The sequence below is a fragment of the Bubalus kerabau genome, chromosome 7, assembly GCF_029407905.1.
Source record: "Bubalus kerabau isolate K-KA32 ecotype Philippines breed swamp buffalo chromosome 7, PCC_UOA_SB_1v2, whole genome shotgun sequence".
In the NCBI taxonomy this organism is placed as follows: Eukaryota; Metazoa; Chordata; class Mammalia; order Artiodactyla; family Bovidae; genus Bubalus; species Bubalus kerabau.
The window spans coordinates 31,247,804-31,272,677 of NC_073630.1; the positions used below are offsets into that span (position 1 = coordinate 31,247,804).

Consider the following 24,874-nt stretch of genomic DNA (forward strand, 5'->3'; position numbering starts at 1 on the left):
CCCATATGACACTTTGAAAAATGCTTTCTTAAGGTAGTGGTTGTTTCACCATTTTTCTCTGTTGGAAAGGTCCCATGGACTATTCAGTTTACACAGATTTCCATAAACAAATGTGCTCACTCAACCTAGGCTGATCATAGACAAAGAAGACTACTGTTTTGCACAGTGCTCCTTCCTCCCTGTTGATGGGTGGGAGTACAGGTGGGGCTGTGATAACTGGCCTCCTTAGACCCACAGGTCCAAATGCTCTAGCACAGAGAGGGGTGCATTATAGGATAGCTTTTCTTTTATTGCTATTTCATTTTAGAAATTCACTGTTACATCATTGCAAGATTTTAAAATCTTCAGTTACAGGACAGTATGTCAAGTAGCTTTCTTGCTTTCCTGGATTCTGTCAAGAATTCATGTAGGACTTGAAGCCTTCCCAGAATATTAACTATCACAAGGCACTGGAGATGCAGAAAGCAGAGACCTTCAGTCATGGTTCTAGTTATTTCTGGAAAAAGCCAGTTCTGTCTGCTGCTATTTCCCAGGAGGAAATTTCTCTTTTCATTAAACTGGTGCTATCTTTTCTTTATTTCATACTGAAAGTAACATTTGTGTAAAGCAGCAAATGATTTTTATTTTATTGTAAACAGAGATGCAGTTTAAATCTGCCAAGAACTGAAGTAGTAAGTATGCAAACACGATATAACTCCAGAGCAATTTACTTTGTAAATATTCATTTGGGAAATTCTATGCCATCTTTATTGCCAACAAAGAAGAAATATTGCCAGAATTAAAAGATCCATGAATCACTAATTCTGATCTTTGTCTAGCAGAGTAATAAGGGGGAATGGGTATTTTGATTATTAAGTATAACTTTCTTTACAGAATCTATGACATTAAAAGATTGCCCAACACTCCATCCAGTAATCACTGGCCAAATCACTGATGTTGAATCTTTCATTAGAAATGGACCACTTTGACATGGAAATTCACAGGTCTTCTTCCTATGTGCCTATGCCAGCACACAGGAACTATGCCAGAAAGTTTCCTATGCCAGGAATTTTCACAGAAGTGCTAACCCAATTCCAACAACAACCTAGAAGGAAGATTTTATTCCTCATTCTACAGGTAAGGGTGTTAAGGCTCCATAAGGCAAAGCAAGTTTTTCAGAATCACAAAAAGTGGAAAAGCAAGCAGTCTTCAAGTTTGTTTGATTCCTAACTTAATAGCCATGCTCTGACAGAAAGGTTGCCCTATGGTACTTTGCAGAAGGCTTATCACCTGAGATTCTGATGTTGGAGTCAGAGCCAACAAGATTTTTATGCTGGATAACTCACAGAGTGGATGGAAAGTTACACAGCTAGGTGGGACCACAGAACCAAGAGAGGACCTCAAATATTCCCCAGCTATCTAGACAGCAGGACATACTCTGGGTTCTGCTTCAGAATGAAAAGCTCCAAAAGTTGTTGTCATCATCTTAATTCAGGTTGCTCATAATTCAAAGTCTCAAGAGACAGATTCCTATTGGTCCAGCTGGAATTACCTGCTCCTCGGCTAGCGGAAGACACAGATCCTGATTACAGTAGTACCGAGACTGCTTATCCCTGGGAGAAGTAACTCCCTGCAAAAGAAATAAGGGTGCTCTTCAGTTCAGTTCAGTTCAGTCGCTCAGTCGTGTCCGAAGCTTTGGGACCCCATGAATCACAGCATGCCAGGCCTCCCTGTCCATCACCAACTCTCGGAGTTCACTCAGACTTACGTCCATCGAGTCAGTGATGCCATCCAGCCATCTCATCCTCTGTCGTCCCCTTCTCCTCCTGCCCCCAATCCCTCCCAGCATCACAGTCTTTTCCAGTGAGTCAACTCTTCGCATGAGGTGGCCAAACTACTGGAGTTTCAGCTTTAGCATTATTCCTTCCAAAGAAATCCCAGGGCTGATCTCCTTCAGAATGGACTGGTTGGATCTCCTTGCAGTCCAAGGGACTCTCAAGAGTCTTCTCCAACACCACAGGTCAAAGGCATCAATTTTTCGGCGCTCAGCCTTCTTCACAGTCCAACTCTCACATCCATACATGACCACAGGAAAAACCATAGCCTTGACTAGATGGACCTTTGTTGGCAAAGTAATGTCTCTGCTTTTGAATATGTTATCCAGGTTGGTCATAACTTTCCTTCCAAGGAGTAAGCGTCTTTTAATTTCATGGCTGCAGTCACCATCTGCAGTGATTTTGGAGCCCAAAAAAATAAAGTCTGACACTGTTTCCACTGTTTCCCCATCTATTTCCCATGAAGTGATGGGACCAGATGCCATGATCTTTGTTTTCTGAATGTTGAGCTTTAAGCCAACTTTTTCACTCTCCACTTTCACTTTCATCAAGAGGCTTTTGAGTTCCTCTTCACTTTCTGCCATAAGGGTGGTGTCATCTGCATATCTGAGGTGATATTTCTCCCGCCAATCTTGATTCCAGCTTGTGCTTCTTCCAGTCCAGCGTGTCTCATGATGTACTCTGCATATAAGTTAAATAAGCAGGGTGACAATATACAGCCTTGACGTACTCCTTTTCCTATTTGGAACCAGTCTGTTGTTCCATGTCCAGTTCTAACTGTTGCTTCCTGACCTGCATACACATTTCTCAAGAGGCAGATCAGGTGGTCTGGTATTCCCATCTCTTTCAGAATTTCCCACAGTTTATTGTGATCCACACAGTCAAAGGCTTTGGCATAGTCAAGAAAGCAGAAATAGATGTTTTTCTGGAACTCTCTTGCTTTTTCCATGATCCAGCGGATATTGGCATTTTGATCTCTGGTTCCTCTGCCTTTTCTAAAACCAGCTTGAACATCAGGAAGTTCATGGTTCACATATTGCTGAAGCCTGGCTTGGAGAATTTTGAGCATTACTTTACTAGTGTGTGAGATGAATGCAATTGTTCGGTAGTTTGAGCATTCTTTGGCATTGCCTTTCTTTGGGATTGGAATGAAAACTGCCCTTTTCCAGTCCTGTGGCCACTGCTGAGTTTTCCAAATTTGCTGGCATATTGAGTGCAGCACTTTCACAGCATCATCTTTCAGGATTTGAAATAGCTCAACTGGAATTCTATCACCTCCACTAGCTTTGTTCGTAGTGATGCTTTCTAAGGCCCACTTGAGTTCACATTCCAGGATGTCTGGCTCTAGGTCAGTGATCACACCACTGTGATTATCTGGGTCATGAAGATCTTTTTTGTACAGTTCTGTGTATTCTAGCCATCTCTTCTTAATATCTTCTGCTTCTTTTAGGTCCATACCATTTCTGTACTTTATTGTGCTCATCTTTGCATGAAATGTTCTCTTAGTATCTCTGATTTTCTTGAAGAGATCTCTAGTCTTTCCCATTCTGTTGTTTTCCTCTATTTCTTTGCATTGACTGCTTAAGAAGGCTTTCTTATCTCTTCTTGCTATTCTTTGGAACTCTGCATTCAGATGCTTATATCTTTCCTTTGCTCCTTTGCTTTTCACTTCTCTTCTTTTCACAGCTATTTGTAAGGCCTCCCCAGGCAGCCATTTTGCTTTTTTGCATTTCTTTTCCATGGGGATGGTCTTGATCCCTGTCTCCTGTACAATGTCACAAACCTCATTCCATAGTTCATCAGGCACTCTATCTATCAGATCTAGGCCCTTAAATCTATTTCTCACTTCCACTGTATAATCATAAGGGATTTGATTTAGGTCATACCGGAATGGTCTAGTGGCTTTCCCTACTTTGTTCAATTTAAGTCTGAATTTGGCAATAAGGATCTCATGATCTGAGCCACAGTCAGCTCCCGGTCTTGTTTTTGCTGACTGTATAGAGGTTCTCCATCTTTGGCTGCAAAGAACATAATCAATCTGATTTCGGTGTTGACCATCTGGTGATGTCCATGTGTAGAGTCTTCTCTTGTGTTGTTGGAAGAGAGTGTTTGTTATGACCAGTGCATTTTCTTGGCAAAACTCTATTAGTCTTTGCCCTGCTTCATTCCGTATTCCAAGGCAAATTTGCCTGTTACTCCAGGTATTTCTTGACTTCCTACTTTTGCATTCCAGTCCCCTATAATGAAAAGGACATCTTTTTTAGGTGTTAGTTCTAAAAGGTCTTGTAGGTCTTCATAGAACCGTTCAACTTCAGCTTCTTCAGCATTACTGGTTGGGGCATAGACTTGGATTAATGTGATATTGAATGGTTTGCCTTGGAAACGAACAGAGATCATTCTGTCATTTTTGAGATTGCATCCAAGTACTGCATTTTGGACTCTTTTGTTGACCATGATGGCTACTCCATTTCTTCTAAGGGATTCCTGCCCGTAGTAGTAGATATAATGGTCATCTGAGTTAAATTCACCCATTCCAGTCCATTTGAGTTCTCTGATTCCTAGAATGTTGACATTCACTCTTGCCATCTCTTGTTTGACCATTTCCAATTTGCCTTCATTCATGGACCTGACATTCCAGATTCCTATGCAATATTGCTCTTTACAGCATTGTACCTTGCTTCTAGGAAGGCCAAATAGGTGCTAAGATGCCACTTCCCCTACAAAGTCAAGAAAAGTCCATACACAGTTGTTCTTCAGTACATTAACCTCACATATTACCAAGAATAAACCTTAATTTCTTTTAGTAATCTATTATGCAGATTTCATACATGGACTTTCTCAGGTCTGCCATAAATTTCTTTTAATATTGAGCCATTACCACTGACTCATAAAATCTCTACCAGTAATTCTTACATAATTACTTTATGCAAAAACAGTACTTTAGTGGATCTAAATGACCACCTTTGAGATTCCAAGAGTGTCTATTCAGAATGTGACAAACTGCCTCCAATTCACAGTCTTCGTGATTTGCTGAATGTAATGACGTCATATCCCACCTTTGCATGTTCCCATCATGTTTCTTGTCTTTGGCACATCCCAGTCACCTGGAACAGACTGAGGTGACCCAGTGACAGTCAAGCAAGATAGAGCCCACCCTCCACCCCTAGATGGGACCTGGAAAAGAAAGCATTCTGACCCAAATGTATGGGAAAAGGCTTTAGCTTCCAAATGAAACTGGTGGAGCATCATAATGAGAAATCTAACAGCAGAAGGTACCCTGCCTCTGTAGGAAGGTTGAACGTCAATTTCAGAAAAATGTATCAAAGGTAGTAAAGTCAAAACCTCTTAGCTGTGGTTCAGGGGCAAAACATCAAGTACCACTCATTCATCCTCTGAATGCCTCATCAGTCTATGAAGAAGGTTCCACAAATACATGCTTGATTGGTGGAAACCCTCCAGACTACCTCCTACTTGACTTACTAATTACTTTAATTTGATACCTTGGCTTCCTTCACTTGAGCTGTCCTGTTCTGCTGCTAAGTCGCTTCAGTCGTGTCCGACTCTGTGCGACCCCATAGACGGCAGCCCATTAGGCTCCCCTGTCCCTGGGATTCTCCAGGCAAGAATACTGGAGTGGGTTGCCATTTCCTTCTCCAGTGCAAGAAAGTAAAAAGTGAAAGTGAAGTCAGTCAGTCGTGTCCGACTCTTAGCAACCCCATGGACTGCAGCCCACCAGGCTCCTCCGTCCATGGATTTTCCTGTTTGTTCAGCTAGTTTTAACAACCCCTCAGGGAGCCTTGTTTTCCTCAACAGCTGCTCCTGTTGTTGGCACTCAGTGGCTCCTTTCCGACCTTTTGCAGCCAATCTTTATGAGAAGGGGGAGCTAACAGATTAATTAGACTGGTAGCTTAAGAAAATATAGATGGTGGTACACCCACACCAAAAAGGCTTACATGCACAAAACCAAGCATTTAGACTTGCCCAACCATCCCAAACTGCTAACTTCAGACTTTATGTCACACTTGGAAAATTGTTTTTGTTTTGCTCTGTTTTGTACTTTGGCATACTATAGAGAAGTTTGACATACTCATGGAATAAAAAGGACATTTGGAACAATGAGATCTACATTGGAAAAATTATGTAGGAGGTTTGGAGGTATAACATAACCATTTGTCATTAATGGAAATATGCAAATTGGCAAATTAGCAAAATCTGCTTTAACTGTTGAAAATTTGAGAATAGCTGCAGAAAGGTTAAATTTTTGTGCCATACAAAGAAAAAAAAATGTTTTCTAGTTGACTTGTAAAATACGATGTAAAACAGTTGGCTTGTAAAATATATTTTCTGGCTGAAAGTTCCTGTAGAATTGTCTTTGCTGAACCTATCACATCAATGGGGTTGTAGTTGTCAGTGTTAGAAGAGTGGACAAAGAGAAGATTCAGTATTTCTAAATTCATCAGCTATCTGTGTCAGAATGACCTAAGCTTGTTTTTAAGAAATGCGGATTCCAAGAATCCACCCCAGAGATACTTAATCTCTGTGAGTTTTAAGAATAATTTTAATAAGCTCCCAGCTGATTCTTATGAAAATTAAAGTCTGCAGGCTAGGTTTCAAAACATACAACCACATTTAGATTCATCACTGCTCAGGGTGAAAATTGGCATATCCTTTACAATATGCCAATTTTTTCTTGCAAATTTTTCTGCCAGAATTAAAAAGATGCACATCTTTTGACACAGCAATTCTATTTCTAGGAATTTATCTCAAGGAAAATACAACAAATGTGCAAAGACATATGTAAAAAATATTCATTACAAAACTGACTATATTGGTAGAAAAGTGGTAATAATTAAAAAACTTATTAAGAGATTTTGATTAAACTATATACACTTATGTAGGATTATTATGTACAATGTTCTAAGCCCTTCAAAAGATGTAATTTAATCTTTATAACATATGTAATATAATATAGCTTAAAATGTTAATAATGTAATAATATTATTGCCCCCATTTTACAGATGGTAAAGCTGAGGTGCAAAGCACATATCTGTCCAAGATCACACAGCCAGCACACAGCAGAGCCAACACAGTGCCAGGCAGCCTGTTTTTCGAGCCTGTGGTTCCACCCTGCACTGTCTGCCTCTCAACATTCTGTGGCCTTCACATCATGATAATATGGAAGAAAACATTTTACAAAAAAATATGTTTGATGTTGTATTCATGGTGAAAATGAACATTTATACCTGCATTCTGAAATAAAAGATTATTATGAAAAGGTAAAGAAAACAACAGGTGTTAGAGTGGGTGCACAAAATTGAAGATAATGATCTTTTGGTGGAATTATGGATGTTTTCTGTTTTTCTCTTTTTTTTGTCTCTGCTTGTTTTTTCCTTTTTTTTTTTTTTTTCCGGTAATGAACATATACTGTTCTTAAAAAATACAGAAGAGTAATATGTGAATGGGCCTGGCCTGCAAATATATTATAAAGTTTGTGCTTTTGGAAGAGTGGCCTTTAAGGATAAACTGACTATAGCAGAGAGGAGGAAAAATACACTTTTTTATTCCTACATTCACCTTACTCCATATGAGTCCACTGTGTTTCTAGCAGATCTGTATTCTCAGGCTTCTTTTTCATGAGCAAGCTAGTATAAATGGCTACATTTTCTTTTACTACTAATTTTATTTTCCATTTAATCTTTCTTTTTCTCCACCAGAAAGGGATAAGATTTCTCTTTCTAAATAAATAATGCTCTTTGCCTCATCTATAAACCTGAATGTGTATATTTATTTCATTATCTTGGGTCTCTTAAGGATCCAGTCTTATTCAGAACTATCTAAATTATATATGTCAATAAAACAACCAGTTGGGATTCAGTCCAAAGGGAAAAAACTTAAAAGGGCCTCAAAATGTATGTCACACCAAACTCTAGGCCAAGATAATCTTCAGTTAACTGAACAGCATGATTGGAGCATTTCTTAATCTATTTTATTTTAGTGGAGGCAGGTAGATTTAGTGTTCTTTTTATTTTATAAATGTCATCATTATTTTTCAAAAAGAAACTGATAAGGCAAGGTGGTATGTTTGCTTTCGGAAGATTTAAATTCTGAATGGTTGTGTGTTTTGCTGGTAAGTTATATTAATTAACCACATTGTTTTTAAACATGAGACTGTTTTATCAACCCCAAATTTACTGCTAAGGCACAGCAACTTTTTAAAAAATTGAAGCAAATGAAAGCTCAAAATAGATTTGGAATCATTATAATAAAATAAGACAGATTTTAAGCAACTACTGTCACTTCTCTGGAAATTTAAATTTACATTTTTTGTCTCTCAACAAACATCTAACAGAATTAAAAATTTAAAAATCACGTATTTAATCTGAGCCATAGTTGTTTGTTTGCAAGTATAGGGACTTTGCCATGTGAAATATTACCAGCTTTTTTTCTTACTTCAAGGAAGCATCCTTTACTTATCTAAAACTAGTACGAGATAATGACCAAGGCCAAAAAATAAGCCCTGGTGGGACTGCCAACATTTTAGCAAAATATTAATTGCTAACTCATAAATACTAATTCTCTTTTTGAATAAGATTTTTATGAAATTCATTACTATTACTATTTTCTACCATTGTAATTTTGATAATTTCATCTGTTCGTGATTTAAGCACTTAAACATTATTGTTAAATGTAGAAAACTATTTATGATGTGACTATAATGTTTATAAGCATAACATTGCATAATATAAAATTTTCCAAATAATTTGCAATGAAGAATAAATCATGAAAAAGTGTTCCAGGTGATTTTATTCCAGATCAAAGTCTTCAGCATTCCCATAAAGGTCAAGAAGTAGTAGTTATTACGCTCCAAAGGAGCTCAATGGATATTGGTGGGTAATTAAACTGTAACTGATAAAGTATATTGCTGGGTCTTTTATTGTACACTGTCCTTCTAGTTTGAATATATAAACCAGCCTCACCCCAAATTTCAGATATTTAAAACAATTTTAACTTTATTATTTTACCTGGTATAAAAGTACTCATTCTTAGCAATATATGAGCATACAACTGTATGCTAAATAACTAAATATTTCTTCTAAATAACTGAAGAAAATTGACTCAAATATTTAAATCAAATCCATTAGTTATAGGTAGCCTCCTCAGTGGTATAATTTAGAGGAAACTTAAGATTTATTGCTCTGAGCAGGTAAAACTGCTCTGGAATACTTGGCTGATATTGGGGTTTCAAATGTTTTTTTAAGTTGCTTGTGATTATCCACAAAGGCATACACTAAGTTGACACACAAAAAGGCAACATGATAGTGTGGAAAATTATTAGCTTGTGAATCAGAGTATGTTTGACTCTCTTCTTGCCACATCCTCATATAAAATATGGACAATGATACTGATCTCTCAGAATTATTGTGAAGTAGTAAATAACACCTAGGAAATTGTCTGCCATATGATTAACTCACAATAGATGTCGGCTTCTTTCCCCTTGAATAATGAATGTAAGTGGAATATTTACTGACTTTTCAATGAATAGAACTGGTTTTCATTTATTCTGCAAATATTAAACATGTCAACATTGGGGTATGTAAATAGGTGTCATTCAATATATTCCAAGTATGAATATTTTCAATGCAGGGAATTAGAAGTGAAGTGTTAGTCATTCAGTCATGTCTGATTCTTTGCAACCCCATGGATTAGAGCTCGACAGGCTCTTCTGTCCATGGGATTCTCCAGGCAAGAACACTGGAGCGGGTTACCATTTCCTTCTCCAGGAGATCTTCCCAACCCACGGATCAAACCTGGGTCTCCTGCATTGCAGGCAGACCCTTTACCATGTGAGCCACCAGGGAAGCTGTCAGTGACGGTATCGGCCTGTAGTTCCACAAGGTTCTCAAGAGGCTTGCACCAAAGACTCTCTGAATACCAGGAACCTCTGGAAGTTTCCTTCTGACCCCTCAGGCTGCAGGACTGATGCAGGTGATTCTCAGAAAGCTCACCAGAAGCTGATTAGAACCTCTCATATGCTCAGTCATCCGCCTGCAGTTGCCTCCAGAAAATAATGGCTTCCTTTTCTCCTAAACTCTGTGCTGGTATCTCCCATCTCAGTAGGATTCTGGGAAACACAGTTCTCAACTTCTCTTGCAATGGAGACCTTAGGAGGTGGCAGTGATGCCAAAATGAGTCCAGATCATCCAGCACGCCTACTAAAGGCAAGACTCTGGGCTTTGTGAGCTCGGAACTCAAGTATGACTTGTGTGAATCTTCTCACCCTGCTCTCAACCTGGCAAGGGTGATAAGACACATGAGTAAAAACACTGTTTCAAGGCAGAAGACTCAGGTAGAGGCAGATGCAGTGACAATGTCTGGCAATTCAGAGAAAGAAATGCCTTCCAGCTGAGAAAGAATCAGGGAAGACATCAATGAATGGGTAGACTTTAGATTGAGCTTTAAAGGACCAGTAAATTGGGGAAATAAGTCAACAAGGAAAAGCAGGGAATTAGGGGCATGAAACTGGTATAGACAGGTACAGGGATTCCCAGGTGGTACAGTGGTAAAGAATCCACCTGCTAATGCAGCATAAAGCTATAGAGATAGAAAAGAATGTAGTGATAAGTGACTTTATTAAACTGAAGAAAGGTGTACTTTGAAAAGGGGCAAAGTGGAGGGGAATTCCCAGAAAGTAGTTTTTGTTTCACTTCAGACACTGTTCCAATATATGAGTTTGAAATCTTTTTAATAGGAAATGGGAAGCAATTTGAGATTTTAAGAATATGATGATTAGATTGCTCCATTAGGGTGAGGCCTCACCACAACTCTGTTTTGCGGGTATTATCCTGGCTTGTTGTTCAGTTGTTAAGTCATGTCCAGCTCTTTGAGACCCCATGAAATCCCATGTGTCCATGGGATTTCAGGCAAGAATACTGGAGTGGGTTGCCATTTCCTTCTCCAAGGGGTCTTCCTGACCCAGGGACCAAACCTGCATCTCCTGCATTGCAGGCGGATTCTTTTCCACTGAGCCACCAGGGAAGCCCTGTCATCCCTGCTGGGTGTCCATTAAACCAGGAGGGGCATTGCATCCCCAGGAGGCATGCATCCCTGGGGATTTGGTGTGCACAACCATAGGCAGGCACCTGTTGGCCCCCCACTCATAGGTCATTAGAAGAAATTAGGGTTCAGAAAGGTTAAGGAACTACCCAAGATCATATATTGATGAAATGTGAAGCTTGTGGGTCTTGATTCCAAAGCTAACATTTTTTTCCCACATAACTTGCTATACCATACTGCACCCACTCCACAGTCCCATCAATTTTTTCTCATCAATCCCTTCAGCTATTTTCTGCTCCTTTTTTCTAACTGTATAGGTCTTGCCCTGAAATCCTGAGAAATAAGAGACCAGTATAATCTACTCCAACTAAAGATCAAACTTATAACTCAGCTTTTTCCTCATCTACCTATTAAGGTATAAATATCATTCAGTTTTCTATAACAAGAGAAGAGGAGATTTTGAAAGTTATTCTTTGTTCAATACAACGTGAAAGAAACTTATTCAACTAATGCCCTCTCAATCCACGTCCTTCTGGTGTTAAAATAGTTCTGGGTTAAAGTTGAGCATTCTGCTTAGTGGATTATCTAACTCATTTCAAAAATTATTTAGTCTTTACTTATATAAGCATTACAATCCCATCACCAAGTTGAAGATGAACTAATCTCCTGTTTAGAACTTTACCATCTAAAACTGTGACTCAAAACATTTCTAAACTGACTTATCAACACCTCCCTTCTCATTGGATCTTTTGACTCTGCCCCAGGATTTCTCACTTTCTCTAAATAAAATACCCATCACTATATATCATAATGCTACTCATTTTTTAAGTCTCAGTATAAATTCAACTTTCCCCATGAAGTCTCTGCCCATCCAGTGCCCAACATTACCCCTCTGGATGTAATGTAACAAGCCCCCATCCTAATGGCTCTGAGGTTCTGTAGCATCCCTTGTGATTTTTCTATACCCCAACCAGAATTGGGATGCAGGTAGAAATAAGGAACGTACTAATAGAAAATAAAGGTGTTTACTTCAGCAGCACATATACTAAAACTGGAACAATACAGAGAAGATAAGCATGGCCTCTGCTAAGTGAATTTATTTACAAAACAGAAGTAGAGTCATGGATGTAGGAAACAAACTTACGGTTACTACCAGGGGATGGGATGAGCGGGGAAGGATAAATTGGGAGATTGGAGATTGGGACTGACATATACACATATAAAATTAAAAGATGCTTGCTCCTTGGAAGAAAAGCTAGACAGCATATTAAAAAGCAGAGACATCACTTTGCCAACAAAGGTCCATAAAAGTGAAAGCTATGGTTTTTCCAGTAGTCATGTATGGATGTGAGAACTGGACCATAAAAAAGGCTAAGTGCCAAAGAATTGATGCTTTTTAAACTGTGGTGCTGAAGACTCTTAAGAGTCCCTTAGACAGCAAGGAAATCAAACCAATAAATCCTAAAGGAAATAAACCTTGAATATTCACTGGAAGGATTGATGGTAAAGCTGAAGGTCCAATACTTTGGCCACCTGATGCAGAGAGCTGACTCATTGGAAAAGACCCTGATGCTGGGGAAGATTGAGGGCAGGAAGAGAAGTGGGTGACAGAGGATGAGATGGTTGGATGGCATCACCAACTCAATGGACGTGAGTTTGAGCAAACTCAAAAAGATAGTGAAGGACAGGGAAGCCTGGTGTGCTGCAGTTATGGGGTCACAAAGAGTCAGACATGACTTAGCGATTGAGGAAAAACAACAGTATATAAAATAGAAAACTAATAAGAACCCACTGCATAACACAGGGAACTCTATTCAATGTTCTGTAAAGGCCTATATGAGAAAAGCATCTAAAAAAAAAAAAGACTGTATGTAAGTGTATGTCTAATTGACTCATTTTGCTGTATACCTGAAACTAAAACAACATTGTAAATCATCTATGCTCCAAAAAAACTTAGAAAAGAAATAAAAGACAAATGTTTATGGCTAGTAGTTTAGAACAGAATTCTGTGGTAAAGAATACAATTATGTCTTCTTTTTGAATTGCATTCTATAACTCAGACCCTCACTGTCCAGCTGGACTAGTCTACACTTGGAATGAATAAATAATAAAACAGTAAATACTCACTACAGCACTCTATTATGTGCCAGAATCTGGTCTCAGCACTTTATTAAACAACAACAACAACCCTACGAGATAGGTACTGTTATTATCCCCATTTTACAGAAGAGAATCTGAGGGCCAGAGAAGTTAGATAACCAACCTAACATCACACAGCTAATACTTGACCGAGCCAGGATTCAAAGAAGGCAGTTTAACTCTATAGTGACTCATCAAATAATACTGGTGGGGGAGGGTAGGGTTTCAATATATGAATTTGGGGGGACACAAACACTGAGTCCATAAGAACAGGTGAGTCTGATGCATAACCAGTATTCAGTTCAGTTCAGTTGCTCAGTCGTGTCCGACTTTTTGTGACTCCATGAATCAAAGCACGCCAGGCCTCCCTGTCCATCACCAACTCTCGGAGTTTACTCAGATTCATGTCCATCAAGTCAGTGATGCCACCCAGCCATCTCATCCTCTGTCGTCCCCTCCTCTTCTGCCCCCAATCCCTCCCAACATCAGGGTCTTTTCCAATGAGTCAACTCTTCGCATGAGGTGGCCAAAGTATTGGAGTTTCAGCTTCAGCATCAGTCCTTCCAATGAACACCCAGGACTGATCTCCTTTAGAATGGACTGGTTGGATCTCCTTGCAGTCCAAGGGACTCTCAGGAGTCTTTGGAACTACCATATTCTCTGTGTTTGTAGAGATATAGAAGCATTCCATTTTAATTACACAAATACTATACAAATTTTAATTAAAATGTAAATTATAAAAATTTAATTGTGCAATTAAATTTTTTGCACAATTAACTGCACAATATTTTAATAAAAAATATAGGAGTATATGGAGCAAAACAAATATGGATACATTTCCATTGTATCATATGCCCAGTTATCTTTCAGGTGTTTCTAGCACACATTCTTATATCCACTGATTATAGCAGTTTTGTGAAGTGAGAGTCAAACTGGTTAAAAGGTGAGATGGTAGATCTGTCAAGATAGATTGGATATATCCACTAGAGGAGCATATTGTATCTCCAGGCACCCTGCCCCCTGCACATGCTTATATCATTATCTTTCAATTTCAGAAGTTCCTGCTGATCATGCAGGTGCACAGGCGAGGCTGTGAAATCTGCCTTGTGACTCATGATAGTTTCTTTCATGATTCGTACCAGGCTTAGTCATTCCTGGCAGAGCCCATTGCTGTTTGCAGTTTTGCCTCTTTTCCTCATGGGTTAATGACTTACCTTTTCTCTGACTTCAGCAAGAGACATTGACCAATCTTCTCCAGGGTCTCCAGCCATTCCTGCTGAGGAGCTCATTTTGATGTTTCTGAAACGTATGCTCCTCACTCCACCCCCACATTGGGAATACAGAGAATGAGGTACCGGAGAGAGCAGGTCACTCACAAGCAGACCCTGACCATACCATAGCCTAACTCAGCTGCCTCCTGCAATGTCCTCCTCACAAAGCTTCCCAAACACCAAGGCGAGAGGATTGAGGCTTCTGCAGCCAGCTTAGAGGCTGAACCAGTGAGTTCAGGAAGAGTCACTTGGCCACTAGTGAATTACTAGTTCATCCTAATTCAATGACTTTGGTCTCCTATAATTCATTTGCTCTCTTCTCAAGAAAGTCCTCTGGTAAAATGTTACAGAGTTTCTTTAACCAGTAATATCTAGTCAACAAAACAAACCCTGTTAAAAGTTTTTCTAAGAAATAATGAAGAGATGGAAAAGTGCTATTATCTACAAAATAAGGCAGAAAAACTGAAAAAGGGAGTCTCCATGCCCATGCAGAGTCCCCAGATGTGTGGGAGATCTCCTTACGTGACACTCTCCAGCTTTCCCACCTGCTCTGTGCCCTGGGATGTTCATCTGTTCCGTGTGGGATGACAATCTACAGAGACCACAGACAGAAGATAAGGAAGAAGGACAGTAAAGTTGAAGTATTTATTCCTTTGGATGCCTCTCTTTGGGGTCACCAGGGACAAGCTGTACCCATAAATCAAAGGTCACAATGCCACCTGGGTGCCCTGCCTACACAGCTCTCTTTTTCTTCAAATTTTCCCCAGCTGCTCCTCTTCTTTCCCTTTCAGCCCCTGATGATAGCAGAGTCCCACTGTCACTGGCATGGCAATACATCACTCTTCACACTGCTTATGCCTTTGTAAACTTTATTAACTCCTCTTCTCAAATTACCCTATTTCAGTGTGACATCTCTTTCTGCTGGGACCACAGAAAGCAAATGGGGGATATCTTTGTATTGATAATTCTCCAAAATACCACAACAGTACCTAGAAGAAAACCAGCATTTTAGATTAGATAAAGTAGGTAGACTAGACGGAGAAGGAAATGGCATCCCACTCCAGTACTCTTGCCTGGAAAATCCCATGGATGGAGGAGCCTGGTAGGCTGCAGTCCATGGGGTCGCTAAGAGTCGGAGACGACTGAGCAACTTCACTTTCACTTTTCACTTTCATGCATTGAAGAAGGAAATGGCAACCCACTCTAATGTTCTTGCCTGGAGAATCCTAGGGATGGGGGAGCCTGGTGGGCTGCCGTCTATGGGGTCACACAGAGTCGGACACAACCGATGTGACTTAGCATAGCATAGCATAGCAAGGACAGGGAAGGAGATGAGATCAAACCTCATCAATGGTGACCTGGTGACTCTGAGGAACAGGCACAAAACAGTGCCTACTCCTGCGGACCTTATTTTTAAAAGAAGCAAAAGCTTTAAGCCATTGGAAGAAGGACAGCAGTCATTTCTCAGTCCTTTCCCCCAGCATATGGTGGTGGGTAGGAAATGCTCCTTCCTGGCCCTAGGAACTAGTCACAGACCCATTGCTTCTGTAGGGAGGGTAGAAGCAAAAGATATCTTCCCTGGAGGATGTGAAGGAAACACTCTTGGACCAGTTATTCTGCACCAGTAAAACAGATTTGCTTCTGCTAGGGGTGGGGGAGAGAGTATTTCTCCTGCCCCAAACTCACCACAGATTCGAGGCAGAGTCTGGCTGCCACAGAAGCAGAGGGAATGAATACTCACAAGGGCACACTTCTGAAGCCTCGGCATACTGCCTGGAACTGAGGTTGGACCAGGAAAATCAAGAACTTCTACCCCCACTACAAGCCACCACTGAGTAATACGCAACCGCAACTGGGAAAGGGGCAAGACCGTGGACCAAGGCAGGTGACCAAGAATGAATAAAAGCTGAGAGTGTAGAATACCAAAAAAACTCCTCAGTACCCCAAGCCCCATACAAAAGACAAGGTGAAGATAACCCACTGTTAGAAGAATCTGAAGCCTCTGATTTCACTGAGGATGACAATAGCGGTAACAAAATCCAAATCTTGCTTAAACACCGACTGTTGGTTGTTTAATCGCTAAGTTGTGTTCAACTCTTTGTGACCCCATGAGCTGTAGCCTGCCAGTCTCCTTTGTCCATGTGATTTCCCAGACAAGAATACTAGAGTGGGTGGGTTGCTGTTTCCTCCTCCAAGTGATCTTGCCGACCCAGGGATCAAACGAGCATCTCCTGCATTGAAGGCAGATTCTTTGCTGTCTGAGCCACCAGGGAAGCTGTGAATACTGACTAGATTGATTTCAATAACCCATGCTAATAACCTAGCAGAAGAAGAGTGGCTATTCCTAGACCTGGAACTATTTACTTCAAGGTCTATTATTCTTCAACACACAATGTACACAGTGCATTAAAAAAAAATAGGACTTAAAAAAGCAAGGAAAAAATCGACATGCTGTCAAGAGATAAATCAATCAACAGAACCAGAAACAATGACCTAGATGTGGTACTTCACTTAAGGATTTTAAAATAACTATAAATAATTTGTTAAAGTAGATGGTGGAAAAAGTGGGCAACATGCATGGACAGACAGAGAGTATCAAAAAGAAATGGAAACTATATTAAAATGCTAAATGGAAAAAAAAATCATGATATAAGAAATCAACAGTTCCTTTATTAAGCATGGCTGAGGAAAGAATGACTTTGAAGACAGAAAAGTGGAAATTAACCAAAAATTAAACAAAATGACAAAAAAAATAGTGATGAAGGAGAAAAGAGCATCCAAGAGCTGTGAGATGATGTAAAATCATCTAACATAGATGTAAGTGTACTTCTACAAGGAGGAGGGAGAGAACAGGGAAGAATCACTCCAAGAGATAATGCCTAAATTTCCTTAAATTAATGACAGACAAAACCCCACAAACCTAAAAAGCCCAGAGAAACTTGAGTAGGATACACACACACAGGCACACACATGTATCATAGTCAAATTGCTGCAAAAAAATAAAAATAAAATAAAGAGAAAATCTTCAAGGCAACCAGAGGGATAAAAAAATCATTACCTAGAGAATAACTAAGAGAAGAATAACAGTGGACTTTTTGTCAGTAACTGTGTAACAAAAGAACAGTAGAGCAACATCTTAATGATGGTGATGAAAAAAGCTGTCCATCCAGTGAAAATTCAAAAATGAAAGGAAATACTGTGTCAGGAGAGTTTGCGTTTGGCATTTACACAAAACCACAGAAATTCACAACACTTGTCAAAATGTATTGCATGACATACACTTATACGCTTGCACCCAATCTGTATTGTGATCTACTCAAGAATAAGGACTTTTATTTATTTATTTTTTCTCCAGTGCCAGATACAGTGCTGGCACCCAGAATGTGCTCAGTGAGTGTTTCTGATTGATCAAATCAACTTAAACCGAAGTCCTTTGTGTATTCGTGTGTGCATGCTCAGTCGCTCAGTCTAAGGTAGTTCATTTAAATAATCCTTATTAAACAAGTGTTTCTGGTGCCTACCATGTGCAAAACAGCATCTATTAAATTGGGAGTTAAAACAATTTATTGAGGTATTCAGAGACTTTCTGAGTATAAATAATGTCTATCTGGGGTTTCCCAGGTGGCTTAGTGGTAAAAGAATCTGTTGACCAAAGCAGGAGACACAGAAGATGCAGGTTTAATCCTCAGGTCAGGAAGAACCCCTGGAGTAGGAAATGGCAACCCGCTCCACTACTCTTGCCTGGAAAATACCATAGACAGAGGAGCCTGTGTACAGTCCATGGGAGTGCAAAGAATTGGACACAACTGAAATGACTTAGCATGCAGGCATGCAATGTCTTCCTATCTTACCATCATTTTTACTACTATTAGTACTACTGTGTATGTTATGCCTGTATTACGCAGAACACTTTACAATGTGATCTAGTGACAAACAGAGATAGTCAGGATTTCCCTCTGCAAAAGATTGTCAGGGAAAAGAAAATATTGAGGCTGTCTATACACATTTCGAAGAAATAAGTTTTAATTAAGTTATTGAGATAGTATTGAATATTTATCAATGTGATAATCATAGAAATGGTCTGTATTCTACATTTCTATTGTTTGTGGTATAGGGTATCTTAATTCAATCAATTTTTCAAGTGGAAGTGCTTCAGAAATTGTGCTACCACTAGCTCTGCATAAACATGTGAAAAAGGGGAGGATGATAGACGTGATAAAGTAGTAGAGACAGCAAAACTTATACATTACAATTGTGTACGCATCTAGGTATACACATTTATGGGCTTCCCTGGTGGTTCAGATGGTAAAGAATCCACCTGCAATGCAGGAGACCTGGGTTCAATCCCTGGGTTGGGAAGATCCCCTGGAAGAGGGCATGGCAACCTACTCCAGTATTCTTGCCTGGAAAAATCCTCAGGGGCAGAGGAGCCTGGTGGGCTATAGTCCACGGTGTCGCCAAGAGTTGGACACGACCGAGTGACTAAGCATACACACACACATACATACACGTTTATATATGTTAAGTTTCAGTCTCCTTGGTGTTAATCATACATTTTCAGTTTACTACATAATTTGTGCAAAATTGAATACAACTATACACTTATATTCGGAGAAGGCAATGGCACCCCACTCTAGTACTGTTGCCTGGAAAATCCCACGGATGGAAGAGCCTGGTAGGCTGCAGTCCATGGGGTCGCTAAGAGTCAGACATGACTGAGCGACTTCACTTTCACTTTCCACTTTCATGCATTGGAGAAGGAAATGGCAACCCACTCCAGTACTCTTGCCTGGAGAATCCCATGGATGGAGAAGCCTGGTAGGCTGCAGTCCATGGGGTCACACAGAGACATGACTGAAGCGACTTAGCAGCATACACTTATATTAATGCATGATTAAATAATTTTCAGGATCACATATTCATGCCATTATTGAGCACTATTTTGTATCAAGAAATGTGATATCCTAGTGCAGGATGTTACTATAAGCAAGCCTAGAAGGTAAATTTTCCATTGTATTAAAAACATGCAAAGCAAATGAATAAACAAACTACATATGTCTATATGCATACTTATATACATTAATAAGCAGAACATAATATTAGAACCATTTTTAAACCTTGTTTTAAAATAAGAAGTATGTTGTATTTTGTTACTGAAAAACGTCAAGGAACAATGCAGTAAAACCCATACAACCTCAGCTAAATTCACCGAGTAGTAATGTTTTTGCCACATCTGATCTCCTTTCTTCCCTCATCCCCTCCCCCTATACATACACATGAATATTCTTCTCTCAACCATCCAAAAGTTAAGCTGCATACATACATCAGAACACATCACCTCTAAATATTTCAGTTCTCAAGAAAATCTGATTCCTCTACACAACTTCACACCAGTACTACACCTAACAAGCAGTCATATCCAAACTTTCTCAATTGTTTCATCATGTCCTTTTTGCTCGATTATTTTTTCAGTCCAGGTTCTAATAATCAAGGTTGATATATTTCATTTGGCTGTTATGCCTGCTTCAGTTCAGTTCAGTTCAGTCGCTCAGTTGTGTCCGACTCTTTGCAACCCCATGAATATGCCTGCTTAGACTCCCTCTCTTTTCATCTGTCCCTTTGCTCCCTCTGTTTATAATATTAAACTATTTGAAGGGTCCTACAGAACATTCCATATCCAAGATTTGTCTGTTCCCTTGCATTAGGTTCAGATTGAACATTTCTGGCAGAACACACTGTAGGTGATGCCATATTCCTCCTGTCACATACCATCAGGAGGCAGGACTTCAGGCTATCCCACTACTGGCAGTGCCCAGCTCCATCACTTGGTTAATGTGGTCACCTCTCCATTATAAAGACATATTTTGTCTCTCTGTAATCAATAAGTTATCTGTGGGCTGATATTTTAATGTCATCAGTAGTGTCCAGCTCTTTGTGACCCCATGGATTGTAGCCTGCCAGGCTTCTCTGTTCATGAAATTCTCCAGGCAAGAATTCTGGAGTGGGTTGTCATTTCCTTCTCCAGGGGATCTTTCCAACCCAGGGATCGAACCCGGGTCTCCTGAACTGCAGGCAAATTCTTTATCATCTGAACCATCAGGCAAGTTCCCAAACTGAGCAACTATCCAGTTCTCCAAGAATCTTTCACCTGCTGTTTAAGGTGAAACATCTATTCTTGGTGATCTGAATCAATTTTTACATTAGAGGTTACAAAATAGTGATTTTTCTCATGCTATCAGTCTTTCTATATTTATTAGGGGGGAAGTATGCTTTAAACAAACACTGAATAAAATGATAAAATTTCATCAACCAGTGTTATAAATTCCATCATCAGGTCTTAGTACTCTTGAAAATGATCCAAGCAATTCATCTAAGTTTTTCAAGTTCAGATGTAGATTGATGACCCAAAAGTGTCTGAGATATCTCAGGACCTCAGCTCATTTTCAATTGGACCCCATCATGAGGTAAGCTGAGCATGTTCACAGGTTGCGTTGGGTGTCACTGCCTCCAGGGAGCCATTCCTCATTAATCTCAGATGGAGACAATCACTCTCATTTGTGCCCAAGCTATGCCCTGTACAAACCTTCACCAGAGCACCTCTGACACTTCATTACACACAATTATGGTTGTATTTACTTCCTTCAGGCTTCCCTGGTGGCTCAGACAGTAAAGAATCTGCCTGCAGTGCAGGAGACAGATTCAGTCCTTGGGTCAGGAAGATGTCCCGGAGAGGAGAACGGCTACTCACTTCAGTATTGTTGCTGGGAGAATTCCATGGGCAGAGGAGCCTGGTGGGCTACAGTGCATGGGGTCGCAGAGTCAGACACAACTGAGTGACTAACACACACAGTCACTTCCTTCTCATGGATAAGCTCAGGGAGGATAGAAACCTTTTCTTATTGGCCTTCTTACCCATAACATCTAGGATGATGCCCAATGCATACTGAATTAACATTGAAGTCACACACAATCTCTCTACATCATCTAACAAAAGCTCTGAGAGGTAAGTAGGGCATATGTCTCTTATTTATTTTATATGGAGAGCAACTCAGAGAGGTTAACTGACCTGTTTTCAGGAGGCTGTTTTCCTATCCAGTGATGGCAGACTACACCACAATCGCTACTCAAGAATAAATTCCAGTGATGCTCATCCAGTGGTTTAGCGATTTCTAGGAATGGGAAAAAACATCTCAATCGCTTATTTCTATCACAAAACGCCCTGCCCATTTTCTCCAAACATCCTTTTCTTGGATTTTTTTCATTTTTCTAATTATTAAAGCTGCTACAGCTAAGTCGCTTCATTCGTATCCAACTCTGTGCGACCCCATAGATGGAAGCCCACCAGGCTCCCCCGTCCCTGGGATTCTCCAGGCAAGAACACTGGAGTGGGTTGCCATTTCCTTCTCCAGTTGGGGAGAATTATTAAAGCTATTATTTATTAACTCATTATGTATTATGCAGGGCTTCCCTGGTGGCTCAGACAGTAAAGAATCTGCCTGCAATGCAGGAGACTTGGGTTCCATCCTTGGGTTGGAAAGATCCCCTGAAGGAGGCCATGCCAACCCACTCCAATATTCTTGCCTGGAGAAATCTCATGGACAGAGGAGACTGATGGGCCACAGTCCATGAGGTAGGTCACAAAAAATCTAAACATGACTTAGCAACTAACACTTTCACTTATGCAAATATGAAACAGAAACAAGGAAGCACTGAATAACTTGCCCCATCACATTCCCAAAAATCAAAGGGGCCAGGATTTACCCAGATGGTCCAGAGTGCAGGCTGTAACCCACTCGTGATGGCACCTGAATCAGTGCTGTAGAGCAGAGCCAACGTCAGGCCCTGGCAAAGAACCACTCAGATGGGAATTATTAGTCTCCTCATTTATACCGGAGGTAGTCTTACGGAGGGATTAAGTAACTTCAAGTTAGCTAGTAACAAGCAGAACTAGACTTTTGAACCCATATGACCTTACTCTATGGCCAGAACTCTTAATCATTGACCTGTGCTGTGTGTATGCTAAGTCGCTTCAGTTCTGTCTGACTCTTTTTGACGTTATGGACTGTAGCCTGCCAGGCTCCTCTGGCCACGGGATTCTCGGGGCAAGAATATGGAGTGGGTTGCCATACCCTCCTCCAGGGAATCTTCCTGACCCAGGGATCGAGCCCACGTCTCCTGCATTGGTAGGCAGGTTCTTCACCACTGGTGCCACCTGATCATTGATCCACCGCCTCTTTAACTTGCTGCTTCCCCATCAGTGTTCAAGTACACCCTCCTTCTTCCACAATGGCCTTTACAGAGGAAAGGAAATCAGCAGTTGTGCTAAAAATAATAATAGGTAATATTTACCAAACGCTGTGTACCAGGAAGTGTTGTGAGTATTTTAAATGCATTATTACATTTTATTCTCATATTTACTCCATAAAGTAGGTTTCGCTTTAATCATGCTACACACATGCTCATTTAATCCTTGCAAAAATTATTTTGACAAGCAGTGATGGTGAAAATCCTTGAGATTTTATCTAAGGAATATAACTGGTTCGTGAAAATGTTCACAGAATATGCAGCTTAGCAGAGAGGACCTCACATGAAACTGCAGTGAAACTCCAGGTTTGTTCACAGAGCACTGTGCTCCATCACTCTTTACTTGCTGTGGTAACAATAAACATTAAACTACTGTCTTAAGAAAAAGTGAAAAAATTATCTACCTCAGCAACAAGTTAAACATCATAGATCTGTTTTCTTTAATCACCAATTTGGGGAGTTCGTGATGAAACTACACTTTGTGATATTTACTTTCTTTTTCAACAAACTTTGTAGTTTGTTGAATAAAAAAAATAAATGCTTTTATTTAAAACTCTGTAAAATGCATATTGCCAAGTGAATGAAGCCCATCTAAAAAGGCTGCTGCTAAGTCACTTCAGTCGTGTCTGACTCTGTACGACCCCATAGACGGCAGCCCACCAGGCTTCCCCGTCCCTGGGATTCTCCAGGCAAGAACACTGGGGTGGGTTGCCATTTCCTTCTCCAATGCATGAAAGTGAAAAGTGAAAGTGAAGTCGCTGAGTCGTGTCCGACCCTCAGCAACCCCATGGACTGCAGCCCACCAGGCTCCTCCATCCATGGGATTTTCCAGGCAAGAGTACTGGAGTGGGGTGCTATTGCCTTCTCCGATCTAAAAAGGCTACATGCCGTATAATTCTAGCTCTATGACACTAGAAAAACAGTGGAGACAACAAAAGCATCAGTGGTTGCCAGGGGTTCAGAGGGAGGGTGAAGGAGGGATGGATAGAGAGCATAGAGAATTTTTAGGGCAGTGATATCATTCAGTATGCTATTGTAATGGTGGATACACCTCATTAAATATTTGTCAAAATCCATAGAACTTACAAAGAATAAACCTCAGTGTAAACTATGGGCTTTAATTATTAACAATGTAACAATACTGGCTCATTGATTATTACAAATACCACACTGATGCAAGATGTTAATAAAAAAACATCTGGGGGCAAGAGGGGATGATGGGGTATATGGGAATTCTATGTATTTTCTGCTTATTTTTCTGTAAACTTAAAACTGTTCAACACATAAAGTCATTATTTTAATATCATGTATAATAATTACATATGTGAATATATAATGTTCCTGTTACAGATAGAATGTACATATATATATGTATGTGTGTAGAATGTACATATATATGCTGCAGGAGAACATGAAGCCACTTCCATCAGACCATCAAAATATCATTACTAATGCAACTCCCCTTCTTATGGAGAAGGAAACTTCTCCTAGTTAGTTGTGCTGTGGGATATGGTCTGTCCTGTTGTCAACTCTGGGCAGTTCATTAGGAATAAATTTACAAGGCATTAACTGAAAAGCCCAGTAAAGCCAAATTTAAGAACATTTCACCATATGATACATTGAGCACGTTGTGAACACTATTCTATCTTTGTCATACATCCCCATTCCTGTTGCCAATAGAGCACACACACACCAAAAGGATTTTCCTAGGGCACACTTTCAAGACCCCTGGAGATTAGAGGGCATGAGCATGGTAGGGGGCAGGGTAAAGAAATTCATTAACTCTGAAAGAAAGACTAAAAAGAAATAAGAAGATTCTACTAACAAAGTTGAATATGTGTGTGTGTGCGCGTTTGGCAGGCGAAGGTTGAGAGTGGACGGTAGGAATGGAATGCGATTTTAAGATGGAAATAAACCCACACCACTTACAGACACACATATGTCTGGAGCATATAAGAGTCTCTCTAGTTCAAGCGGGTTTTAGAAAAGGCAGAGGAACCAGAGATCAAATTTCCAACACCTGCTGGATCATTGAAAAAGCAAGAGAGTTCTAGAAAGACATCTATTTCTGCTTTATTGACTATGCCAAAGCCTTTGACTGTGTGGATCACAATAAACTGTGGAAAATTCTGAAAGAGATGGGAATACCAGACCACCTGACCTGCCTCTTGAGAAATCTGTATGCAGGTCAGGAAGCAGCAGAACTGGACATTGAACAACAGATTCGTTCCAATTAGGAAAAGGAGTTTGTCAAGGCTGTATATTGTCACCTTGCTTATTTAACTTCTATGC

At 40.1% G+C, this 24,874-nt stretch overlaps 1 long non-coding RNA gene and 1 other non-coding gene across 2 annotated transcripts in view; one reads left to right on the forward strand and one right to left on the reverse strand.

Annotated features, from left to right (window-relative positions):
* LOC129657617 (uncharacterized) overlaps positions 1–24,874 on the reverse strand; it is a 192,471-nt gene that overhangs the window by 17,316 nt on the left and 150,281 nt on the right. The gene's annotated exons all lie outside the window — the stretch shown is intronic.
* LOC129658261 (U6 spliceosomal RNA) lies at positions 11,890–11,997 on the forward strand. Its single transcript, XR_008717353.1, has one exon. It is a non-coding gene; the product is annotated as a U6 spliceosomal RNA (small nuclear RNA).